This window comes from Cyanistes caeruleus, chromosome 15 (genome assembly GCF_971803275.1).
Source record: "Cyanistes caeruleus chromosome 15, bCyaCae1.hap1.1, whole genome shotgun sequence".
In the NCBI taxonomy this organism is placed as follows: Eukaryota; Metazoa; Chordata; class Aves; order Passeriformes; family Paridae; genus Cyanistes; species Cyanistes caeruleus.
Genome location: NC_141715.1, coordinates 1,862,678 through 1,873,401, shown reverse-complemented (window position 1 = coordinate 1,873,401; position 10,724 = coordinate 1,862,678).

The window sequence follows — 10,724 nt, the reverse complement described above, 5'->3', positions numbered from 1 at the left end:
TACCAAGGGCAGTCGTTACAAGTTCCAGGCCCAAAAGCAGAAACAACGCTGGGCTGGAGAGAGAAAACAAGAAGGGTGGAACTTCATAACCTGAAACTGGGACTGGACAATGAACCCTGATATGCAGATGGACCAAAACTTATAAAAATATGAGACCTTGTGAGCAGTCATCCATTTTGTGACCATTTTACATCTTGGGTGTAGCCCTGGCCAGGCTCTTGCACTGCCCAAGGTGTGTCCTTTAAATAAATCCTATTTATTTTAAAATTTCTTTTATTTTACTATATATTATAATTATATATATAATTATATATTCTAATTTTTTATTATATTTTATTTTTTTTATTTTTTAATTTATTATCCTTTCAATAAATCCCTACTTTATTCTGAGCTCTGCCCAGCCTCTGCTCTGGGTCAGCCTTCTCCAGGCATCTCTGGACCCCATGGCTCAGCTGGGAATTGTGGAGCTGTGTCAGCAGCAGCATCTCCAGGGCTGCTCTTCAGAGGGGACCCCTGGCTGGGTAAGGAAGGTTTTCTTTTTAAAAGGAAGGTTTTTGTTTTTAAAATCTGTGTTTTTGCTTAGCTCAGCACTCAGCATCAGCTGCCTGATGAAGCAGTTCCCTGAGGGCTCCCTCCTTTTCTGAGATATTTTTTTTTCCCCTTGATTTTCTCCTTCCAGTGGGGGATAAATTTTCTCAAAGCCTCCCTCACCTTTATCTCTTTGCAGGAGGAGCCTTTCAGCTCAACACTGATCCTTGTGCACAGCTGGGGGGAAGAACCAGAATCTCCATTTGTCCATGGACACCTCTTCCAGGATATTCCGTGTCCCCTCCTGCCATCCAACAGGGCAGGGAGGCCAAACTCTGCTCTCCCTCCTTCCCAGACAGAGGAAGGGAGGTTCCTCCCTGGCTGCTCAGCTCATTCCCTGTGCATGGTGTAAATCCCAGGATCTGGATCTCTCCTCCTGCCTGCCATGTGGAGAATCCTCCCCCTGAGCTGGGCAGGAGCTGCAGTGAGAAAATGAGGTTGTTTTAATTTAAAAAACAAAACAAACAAAAAAAAATCCCAAACCAAAACAAACAAAAAACCCATAAAAGATACAAAAAAAAAAAATTCAAACCAAAGCAAACCCAAAAACTCAGAGAGGATCTCTGGGGAGGGAGAGAAAAGAGAGAATTTCCACTTTTCCTTCCAGGACATCTCTGCCAGATGAGGGATGTGTGGGCCACTGGGAAAAGGCTGGAGGAGAAAGACTTCCTGAGGATGAAACATGGAAGGGGTGAATTTTACCCATAAAATACCTGCTGCTGCAGGAATCCAGCCTGGACTGGATTGACACCCCTTGGACCTCAGATCAGCATCCCCTGGCTGAGCCATCCTTGTGACCTTTGGAATATTTGGCTTTTTGGGGAGAAGCAAAGGGGGAGCAGTTCCCTTGAAGAGCCTGAGTGACTGCAGAGTCCTTCTCACTCTCTGTGTCGATACCTGGGGCATGAATTCTGGATTTCTGAGTGACTTGCCCTGCTGGAGCCCTGCCCAGGAGGACGTTCCAGCAGTGCCAGGGAGCAGCACCTGATGGCACAAGTGACAGCTGTTGCTCCATCCAAGGTGACTCCATGGGGTGGATGTCCCCAGTGTCAGGAAAATGAATCCACAAACACCAGGGGTTTATGTCCAAAAAGGAGACAGAGGAGTCCTGTAACTTTATTCCAATAAAGGGAGAGGCCATGGGCCATTCCCCTGGGATCTCTCAGAGTTTTATCTCCTTTTTATCCCAATTTCCCGGCCATGTCCCTCTCTCTTTCCCCACTGCCTGAGGTACTTGAGAGGCACAGACTCCCCAGAATGCCTGACACCTGAGATTCCCCTCTGATGTAGAACCCTCCCTCTTAAATTTTAATTCTTATGGAATTTATGGTGTTTCCCCATTTTCTCTTTCATCTTTCAATATCCAATTTAATTTATCAGCAAACCTCCAGTTTGTTTGGAAAGGCAAATATATTTTCTTCCATTCATCAGTCAGTGGAATCCTTCCCATTATTTCTTTTATCTCTCAGTGCTGTTTTTATTTACCAGCAGCTCATTTTTAAAGACAAACCCATCATTCCTCTCAGCAGGGAGAGGCACAGACCCAGATCCTGTGGATGCAGAGCTCACCTGAAGCCTCGGGAACCTGGCTGCCAACTCCTGCCCTCTTGCCAGGACAAGGAGGGGGGTGACAAACTCATGGCATCGTCACTGTCACCCTGCAGAGCTCTCAGGCCACTGCCACACTGTCCCCTGGGTGCCATTTCCAGCGTGAAGTGTCCCCTCCTGTCCCCAGGGGGATCTGGGAGCTGCAGACTTGTCTTTCCTCTTGGCCTGTGGTTTGTTTGTCATGGGAGCCCCGGTCATGTTCCCCTGGGAGGGACTGAAGGCTTTGGGAGATAAATAAAGCTCCTGCCAGGCAGCAGGGATTTCTTTTTGCTGCAGCCATTTATCCTTCATGGCTTTTCCTAGTATTAATTGCCCGGCTTTTCTCCTGGAGCAGAAAGACTCTGAGGTGGGGATTTCTGTGCCTGGAAAATGTCCCTTCTGCCTGTTTTTTGGGGGGGTGTTTCTTGAATCCAAACTGGATCTCATTTAAATGGTTGTAAATTCGCTCCAGCCCCTGCAGGACTCACACACAGCCAGAGATCCAGAGATCCTAAAGCTTTGCTTTTTCCTGGGAACCTCTCCCAGGACCTCACAGCTTCCCTTCTCAGGGGATTATTAGAGGGCAGAAAAAAGAGCCAGACTCCTCGTGCCCAGAACCTGTGGCTGGAATTCCCTCCAGACTCGTGGCAGGGCTGATTTTCCGTCTGCTTTTGAGGATTAATCCCCCCAGGGCAGTGCCCTGACTCCATCCTGCCCTGGGCAGGTGTCTCTGTGATGGCAGAAGTGTCCTTCACGCCTTGCCCATGACTTCCTGGTTCCTCCTGCACAGGGGCAGCTTCACCCACACAGACATCCCTGTTTTCCCCCATTTCCCTCCATCCTCAGTGGTTTTGAACCGAAAAAACCATGGAAAATCACCAGGAGTTCTGCATGGGAAGTGTCCTTCCAGAGAGCTGTGTCTTCATTCCCTGCCCAGGCACAGGGATAAATCCCACTGGGAGATGGATTCCTGTCTTTTAGTGATTAATGCAGCCTTCAGCAACATCAAATACTTCTGCTGGTGCAGAGAATTTAGAAGCAAGAGAATCATTTCATGCATTTGGGACCGAATAACAGTTCTTTCAAGTTTTTGATGGAGTTACTTCATCCTGCAAATAAATTAAATTAATGTCAGTGGTCATTCCCTCCCCCATGCCAGGGAATCCCTGAGTGCCCAAGGCTGGGTTGGACAAAGCTTGCAACAACCTGGGATTGTCAAAAGTGTCCCTGGCCATGGAATGAGATGATTTTTAAAGTCCCTTCCAACCCAAACCATCCCATAATTCCTAAAATGAAAGTTTTATTCTGATGAAATCTTGTAGAGAGAGAGTGGGATAAGAACAATAAAGAGGCTCTGGCATTAAATCACATTAATTGCAACATAATCCTGCAAATGTGCTCCTGGTTGCCAGATTTGCTCATTCCATGAGCAACTGCACACCCACATCCCTTCCCCAGGAGTTCATTCCACACGTAAATCACAGCAGGTTCCTTTTTCAGCTGCAAGGATTCCTCCTGCCTCTGCATTTTCTGCTGCAGTTTCTGGTTTAAAACAGGCTCTGTCCCTCTCTTAGGTGTTTTTTTTCTTGTGTTTTCCTGGATCAAGCAGACCAAATCTCTGCTCTGCGTGGAGCCAAAGCTCAGCTGCCCATGGAGAAGGGCCTGTGGTCAGTTTAGGGCCTGCCACTGAAAAATCAGGGGAATTGTGACCTTAATTAAGGAGATAAATAATGAGATCATTCCAAAACCAACTCCTGTGGGTGGGCAGATTGCCCTGGAGTAGTGGGGCAGAGCCAGGCCCTCACAGGCCTTGCAGGTTTAGGGCCTTCAAACTCTTCAAACTCTCTTTGGGTCTGACATCAAAACCCACACCTGCAAAGGTCAGGTCAGGTCAGGCCAGGCCAGGCCAGGCCAGGTCAGATCAGGTCAGGCCAGGTCATTTCTGGGAATGTCCTGCTGGGCCCAGCCCTCAGACCCCTCAGGATCCCAGGAGCTGCTCCAGTGCGTGAGGGGAAGCTCCATGTGCAGATGTTGAACTCGATTCCCTTCCCACCCTGGCAGATCCCTGGGAAAAGGCCTCTCCCTTTCCCTGGGAGTGGGCAGAGCTCGAGATGACCCCACCAGAGCCAAAATTTGCAGGGGGAAGTTGCAGAGAAGAGGCCAAACCCCAACCCACAGAGACCAGGCCAGCCCTGGGTGTGACAGGGGCTCAGAACCACAACTTCCCCTGAGCCCTGCTCCAGCAGACCTCATTTGACATGGAATTCTGTGCACAGGGGCCTCTGTTTCCCAAAATATCCCTGACAGGTGCCCTTAAAATCCTGGCAGCAGAGTGACACGACCGAGAGAGATCCCAAAATGGATTTCATCTCTTTGAGCCCAACCAGATGTAACCCTGGAGCTCCAGGTCACTTTTATTTGTCCAACTTCTGTCAGGCACAGGGATTGGAGAGCAGGAACATCTCCATGCCCACAGCTCCCACCTGCCTGCCCAGGCACAGAACTCAGGGCTGGGGCAAGCTCTGGGTCCCCACTGTTCAAATCTGATCATTAAAATTATTAGAGAGATTTCTCTGCCCTAATTAAAGGACAAACAACCCCAAAGTCAATAGCAGATATTTTTATTTAACAGTAAATGTGAGGTCCAGAGGGATGGGCAGTGTTTGGATGGATGAATTCCCAATGGGAATCTGGAAGGTAAAGCCCTGCATTGTGCTGGAGTTTTTGGGATTTGTTCCCAGCACTGCCAAGAGGAATTTTGAAACATCAACTCCACCATCTCCTGCATTTTGTCTTCTGAATTCTTCTGTAATGTCAGGAAGCTCTCTCCAGGACAAAATCCAGGCTGTCCAATTGTTACTGTCCTTAGGGATGCCATCCACAGGCAGAGAGGGATTCTGTGATCCTCTGCCTTCACTGGACCTCTCCTGTCCCCTCTCCTCCAGCCTGGGATTCCTGGACAGGGCCACCTTAGGCTGCAGGAGCTGCAGGAGCTGCAGGAGCTGCAGGAGCTGCAGGAGCTGCAGGAGCTGCAGGAGCTGCAGGAGATGCAGGAGCTGCAGGAGCTGCAGGAGCTGCTCTGCCCATGGTGGCTGTGGGGACCCTGGAGGTGACAGCATGTCAGCATCAGCTGTGTGATCACACAGGGTGTGAATCCTTCAGAGCTGTAGGGCTCCATTCAAAGGCCACAGGGGAATTCCTCATTTGTAAAACCACACCATGTTCCACAGGGAATAATAAAAAAAAAATTAAAAAATCCCCAGCAACGTAACTGAAACCAACCCAATCTCCAACAGCAAATCCAATCAAGCTTTCCTGTTAAGCACAGGTTTGGAGAACATTGGATTGAGTCATTTGTGGTGCAGGATCGATGAGAATCATCTGGAGTGACTCCCAGCAGCAGTTTGTGTTTGCAGAGAGATGAATATTGGTGCAGAAGGATGCTGTGGTCGCCACTCCTGCCATGGTCCCCACACGGGGGTGGCACAGCACATGGGCCACCAGGAAAGGGTCCCCATGGCATGGCAGCTGTGGGGAAATGCCCTGGAAATAGGAAGGAGGCTGTTCTGGGACAGCTGTGGAGCCCTGTGGTGGCACAGAGCACAACCCACAGGTTTTCCAGGGGGCTGATAACAGAAACCACAGCACCAGTGGGATGGGCTGGGAGGGACCTTAAAATCATCCTAACCCTAACCCTAACCCAACCCTGCCATGGGCAGGGACACCTTGCACTAGCCCAGGTGGCTCCAAGCCCCATCCTTGGACACTTCCTGGGATGAAGCAGCCACAGCTTCTCTGGGAATTCTGTCCCAACCCCTCCCCACCCTCACAGGGAGGAATTCTTCCCAATATCCCATCTATCCCTGCCCTCTGGCAGTAGGAGGCCATTCCCTGTGTCCTGTCCCTCCATCCCTTGTCAATCCTCTCTCTCCAGCCTTCCTGCAGCTCCTTCAGGCCCTGTGAGGCCACAATTGTGTCACCCCAAAGCTTCTCCTCTCCAGGCTGAACAATCCCAGCCCTGCCAGCCTTTCCTCCCAGCAGAGCTGCTCCATCCCTCTGAGCCCCTGGTGCCTCCTCATGCAGGACCAAAGGATGCTCTCCCCATCCCTCTGCACTCCCCATTCCCAGGGTCAGGCTCTCAGTCCTCCCCTGGACTCTGCCCACCCCACAGTGGCAGGGAGAGACCTCCAGGCACACTCTGACCTGTCCTGCACCTGTGACAAGACAACTTCGCTTTTACATTCTCAGCTGCGTTTGCAGTTTTAGAGCAACCCTTAGAACTGCCTTCATCCTTTGATTTTTTCCCACTGCCAGAAGGAAAGTCCCAGGGAATTGGAGTGATGCAATCCTTGAATCATCCTGTAAAGAGCAGTGGTGGGCGAGTGCTGGGGTGTGAATCACTCAGCTCCTAATTGCAGCCCCCGCTTGGCAGCCGACTGCCCAAGTTGTTGTTTGCTGCCCTATTTTCCCTTTCATTTGGCCATTTGACAGCGCTTGTTCATTACAGCACTTTTTGAGTTGCCTGTTGCCGTTGGCTCGGGGGTGCCAGTAATTTTTTAATGAATTTCCCCCAGACAGAGATGAACAAAAGAGCCGGAGGAGAGGGTTTGATTTCCAGCCTCCGGGAGCGCTTTATAACCAGCTCAGATGATTAAAAAGACAAGGGTGCTCTTTTAATAACGGGTTTTGTCAGGGTTCAGCTCATTAATTTCAGAGAAAAATGGAGCATTTTGGTAAAGCAGCCACTTGAGCTCCTTTCTCTGTTCAGTTTCTCTTTGGCTTCACGATAAAATTTCCCCGTCTCATTTGAAGGGTGGTGGAAGTTGAGGATGGTTAAGATCCCTTCCAACCTGGCCAAACCTCAACCTGCTTCCCATCTCCCTGGAAAATGAGGGCAGGGTGGGAATGAGGAGCTCTCCAAGCTGCAGCCTTGGCATCCTGCAGGGGAACACAGAGGAAAAGCTGCTGGCCAAAACAAAAAGAATCCAAATTAACCCCTCCTGTCCTCTCCTGCCGCACCGAGGGCTCCTGACGGGTGAGAAATCAGGTGTGAGAAGGGAAAGGATGGAAAATTTGGATTTGTGCAGTGGGGAGGAGCAGCAGGGAGTCTGTGACCTCTCCAAAGGTGAGGGATCAATCCCATTCCCAGTTTTGTCTTGTTTTCCCTGGATTCCTGATCCTGACCCTCCCTCTCCCCCTCCCCAGTGTGTTGCACACCCAGGGCTGGGAAGCACCAGGACAAGGCAGTGCCAGGCTGGGGGAGCTCAGCAGAGCCCAGAACTCCTTCTTTAGACACCAAAAAAATCAGAATATTTCATCCAGCAGGTCCTGCTGGATAAAACCTGGTTCATTTGCCCTGCAATCTTCACCTTATTTAGAGGCAACCCCGTCCCTGTTGCCCTCCCCTTGCTCCACTTGTGAAATAAATGTCTATTTTTGTGCTCAGCTCCTGCCTGCTCCCCACGTACTGCCAGGGAAATGAAGAGCTGTGTTTATTCCAAATGGCTTTATTGGAGCATCAGGAAGCACAAATCAATTTCCAAACGAAGTCCTGCGCTACCCCAGGAATCAGTGCTGACAAACACAGAGATTTGCTGGGTTAAATTAATAGCGAGGCAAGATAAAAGGCAAGGCAGGCCATAAAATGAGTCAGGTACAATATACTCCCTAAAATGTAGAGCTCAGCAGTAAATAACCAACAGAAGGGTTTTAAAAATCAACACAGAAAAGCAAATTCTGGGAAGCCCTGAGAGTTTTGCCGTGGAGGAGTTGCTCCTGCCTTTCTTGTGGTGGGGGCTGCAGGAGGAGAACGCTGCTGGAAATTTCAACTCTTCCACTTTTCCGGTTGTTTTGGGCATGGGAAAATCCAGATTTCCTCGTGTCCTCCTCCAGTGCTGGTGGGGCCAAGAGCTGGGGCTCGCCTCTCTGGTTGTGGTTTCCCACAGAGATTGGGAAATGCTGTTTTTTGGCAAATAAATGAAAGGAAGAGCTCGAGCCCTGGGCAGAACGGGAGCGGAGCAGGCAGCAGCCACCCCTGCAGGAATCCCTGGCATCTCGGGGAGCATCACCCAGGGCTGGAAAAGCCTTGTCCTGCTGGGAATCAGCCGGGAATGCTGCCCTGGGCAGGCGGGCTGTGCACAGGGGGGCTCTGGGGATGTTCCCTTCCACCTGCTGGACGTAAAAATGTAAATTTTTCCTCTTTTCTCTCCTTCCCTGGAGATACTCTCTCCTTTATTTTAGTTTAATTAATACCAGCTCGTTTTCCCATTGCTCTGAGGTGCTCTCCTAAGTGGCTTTTCCCAGCGGATCTGTCCCAGAATGTCACCAGCAGCCACCTCTGGTCCCTGCTGATCCTCAGTGACAGGGACAAGCTGTCCCAAGGCTGGCTCTTACCCAGGGCAGCCCCTCTCCCCCAACATTTCACACCTTCGTGGGGCCGCTTGCAGCGCTCCTTGTCCTCTAATTAACTAATGAGACGTGATGAGGCACAAGGAGTGACAGGGCCACCGAGTGTGGCATTTCCCTGACAGGATTTCCGAGGGGATGTGGTGATAAACTCTGAAATGGGAGCACTTGGAAATCGAGAACTGCTCAGAAACGCCCAAAATTCTTTAACCCTGTGGATTCTCCTGCATTCCCGAGTGGAAGGCACTGCTGGAAGGAGGGCTGGGAGATCCTGCTTTTCTGGGAGTCTGTCCCTCCTCAAGGCAGTGTGGCACAGTCTTTTTCAAACTTTTTTTTGTGGGGGGATGTGGCTAAAACTCTCCTGGAATGTTCCAGGCTCGGAGCTAATAAAGCTTTTCCACATAAATTAAATTAGAGGTATCTCATGTTCATCCCTTTGCGTTTCATCACTTTTTGTTTGTGAAACTCAATCCGATGATGCATAATAATAATAATAATAATAATAATAATAATAATAATAATAATAGATTGTCTAATGAGCAGGAAATCAATCCGTCTCCTGGGCAGTCACTGAATAGCAATAATTTTATTTTAAATCCGTGTTTTTTATATAAAAAACTAACTAAAGCTGAATTAACAGGTTCAGCTGATGTGTGCCTGGATGTGAAGCAGCTCTGGGCTGCTGGGGGTGATTTCTACATGACTTGATGAGATCCAGGGATTGGGACCAGCTCCTTGCCATGGTAACCCCTTCCCACCTGCCAGCCCTGGCTGTGTTTTTGGCAGGCAGGCTCTGAGTTTGAGATGCTGTCTCTCAAAAATTCATCCCCCAGACCAGCCCAGCTGCTCCTCCCAGCTCCTGATGGGGGGCTGAACTCTGCAGGAGTAAGAACACAAAGTCTGGGCTGGGTGGGAGCAGAGGAGCCCCCTGAGCCTCGCTGGAGGAGCTTTGGGAGGTGCAGGAGGGTGACTGGGGTGTTTGCACAGCCTCAGTGTCAGAGCTGATAGTGGTTATCAATCACTGGAGTCCGACTGTGCCAGGGCACCCAGGGCAGGCTTTGTCTTGAGCTGAGTAAACCCAGCTTGATGAACGCTCCTTGGGGCCCATTCCCAAGGGAACAGAGTCTTGGATCATCTCAGCCCTGGGGGGCTCAGACCAGACTCATCTCCCCAGAGAAGCTCAGGGTGATGAGTGCTCACCCCCAGCTCTGTCCCAGGGCCACCAACATCACAGGCTGACACCAAGGGCAGCTCCCAGCTCCTGCTGGAGCTTTTCCCCACAGAAGCATCACTTGGGGTTTTCCAAGGGATTTTTCCATCCTGCTCGTGCTTGATCCCAGGTGCTATCCCCTTCTCCTTTCCTGCTGCTTCAGGGCGAGATGGGAAGAGCAGGAGCAGGAGCAGGAGGGAAATGGGATTGCAGGGAGCTGAGCAGCCCGCTTTGGGCTTTGCTCTGGGATGCCCAGGAAGGGCTGGATTAGCAGATTCCAGAGCAATTTCACATCCCCACGGCTCCCAGGAATGACTCCAGCCCCTCTTTGCTGCTGCTTCCCTCTCCCGTGTCAGATTTTGGCAAGTGAATCCAAACCAAGGCAGAAATCCAGATGTTGGGAGGAATCCCACTCTGCCAGGGATGAAGAGGATTTTCAGGAGCTTCTGGGGAGGGGAGGACAGGCACTCCCACAGCAGCAGCTTTGTCCCGACCGTGGCTCGTGTTTATTTTTAATATCAGCCCCGGTTTTGAGGACAAGGAAAAGGAAAGGGCTCGTTTCCCTAAATCCCACAGGAATGGCAGCAGCGGTTTGGCAGGGATGGGATGGGCTGGGAATGCCTGCGGGAGCCCAGCGGTGGCTGCGAGGCTGCTCATGGTGCCCACCTTTACCCCGGAGAGCAGAAAATATTAACGAGCTGTTAATTAACCCAGAGTTTCTCTCACACCCACACCCTGCACACCCGTACTCGAACAGGTTTGGGCCAGAGGGTGTTGGCAGCATCTCGGCCACCCCCCCAAAAATAAAGTGTGAGCAGGACAAAATTTGGTGGAATTTTTAGCTGCTATGGCATCACCTCCTGAATTCCACAGGCAAGAGCCTTCCTGCCAAAAAATAAATCACCAGAGGTCCAGTAGGATCTGCAGAGTGTCC